We start from the raw sequence: 2,086 nt of genomic DNA, 5'->3' as shown, positions 1-2,086 counted from the left end.
CAGCGCGCCCCAGTCCTCGTGAGATGAGGGGTGCGGGTGCTCGTGAGATGAGGCTAAGGCTGAGGAGGAGGTTGGTGTTAGAAGCCGATGTGGAACGACTGCATTTAACGGAGGAAAGGGAAGTGATTTGAGGTGTTTGCTAAGGAAAGGGATGCTGAGGTGAGAACAAAGGGAAATGAGCGTCCAGACGAGGGAGGAGCCCTGGACTCTGGCGCTCAGGCTACTGTCTTCCAGAGACCTGGCTCACGGATGTGTGAACTGTCCCCCCGCTCCACTGTCTGCTGCTGGCTGAGACCACACACGCATCAACTACGTGGTCCGGCAGTGCTTAGCTGTGTTCGCAAACACAGGCCTGAGCTAATGAGACCTAACTATAGAAATGTTGAAGGTTACTAGGCAGAGATGACCGAATTTCTCCTCGTGGAGCCACCCGAGGTCTCATCAGGCTACTGTGTAGCCATGCGACTCACTCTGCGCTCCAGGACTGGAACAGGAAACACCAGATGCCGAGACATGCAAACCAGGTTTAGAAATGGTTTGACAACGTTCAGGCAGCACTGTCTTTCTGCTAGTGTGCCCCAAGGTAGTCTGTGCAGTCAGGCACATTTACTCAGAGAATCTGTCCATGGGTGGTGGAGGTTATTCAGAGGACCACAAGCATCTAAAACCTCTCCCTTCATGCAGATCTTTTGTGTATCATTTCCTATGTCACTCCACAGAAACACGAAACCCCTCCAGATTCCCTTATGCGAAACCATTTTAGCACCTGTATGAACCATGAGGAGGATTATACCTACCTGCCGCAGATCCACATAGCTGTAATGGACTTAAATTTGCTGTACGAACAAGCAACTGAATGGGGAGGCGACTGACATTTTCCCAGCAGGTTTCACAGGTGACATTAATGAAAGCTTGTTTTCAGGTTGTTGAGATGAATGTGCTTGAGTGTACGAAGACACCTACATTATCCTCTGTTGTCATTCCAGTTCTCATCTTCCAGCTGGCTTCTGTCCTAGTCTCTCTCAGCAGCAACTTCCCATCCTAGAAATATTAATATTTTTCTTTTCACGAGCTCTGAGAGGCCGCACACTCTGCGGCTCTGGCAGTGAGAGCACCAGGAGCATGCAAGAGAGAGTCTTCCCGCTCCGCATCTGCAGAAGCTGTTCTAGGGAAGTTCTTGCTCAGCCCTTGAAGCTGCTGAGTTGCTCTCCGCTCCAGGAACACCACCAGTTCCTCGGATACACTGAGATGTTGCAGGCACGGGACGTGTTCAGTGCAGATTTGCACTCCGGTGGTTTTCTACTGAATTCTCTTTCCTTTCTAGTTTCATTGACTAAGCCTGTAGGCATTTTCATGGAAATGGCAGCAGAACTATCTAGAACCATCTATACCAAGTGAAAAGTCTCTGCTTCCCAGTATGTAGGGTTGACAAATTCTCAGACAAGATTCTGTTATAATTTTAATATGGGAAAAACAGCATGTCTTACATGACTTTCATGAAAGCTTAGCAAGCAATTTTGCTGAAACAACCAGACAAAAATCCAAGGTGTGGAAATTTCAGCCAAACCACAGAAATTTGTCAAAGTAACAAGTACCTGAAAATAGGGCATTGTGAGTTTAGCAGCCTTAACTGTAAGCTCTGCTAGTATCATACTGTATAAATATGGCATTATATAAAGTGATGGCTTAGTTCCTTCCATCAGAATACACTTTCATACATAAATTAAATCTCTGAAAACCAGATATGGCTAAATAAAATTGTTTTCCTTCTTTAAGGACTCTCATGTTTTTGTAAGGTGACGGGAAAAGACAGAGAAAAGGAAGGATGAGCCCTTTCTTCAATCACACTGTTAATATACTTCCTTTGCTCACAACCTAGTTGCTAAGCAAGTTATTCTAGAGGTTGGTTCTTAGAGCCATGATCTAAATATATTTGTTTCTGGCTTTATAAAGGTCTTGACTAACCAGAGTGAGGAATGTGAGCACTCTCACTGGTATCTAGCAAAGCACCTTTAAGTATGATTAAGTATTTTAAGCATGTGCTCAAATATATTGCTGATTAGGGATGCAAATACTCAGATGTGTA

This window comes from Pygoscelis adeliae, unplaced genomic scaffold (genome assembly GCF_000699105.1).
Source record: "Pygoscelis adeliae isolate BGI_AS28 unplaced genomic scaffold, ASM69910v1 Scaffold174, whole genome shotgun sequence".
Taxonomy (NCBI): domain Eukaryota; kingdom Metazoa; phylum Chordata; class Aves; order Sphenisciformes; family Spheniscidae; genus Pygoscelis; species Pygoscelis adeliae.
Note: the sequence above shows the minus strand (reverse complement) of the source record.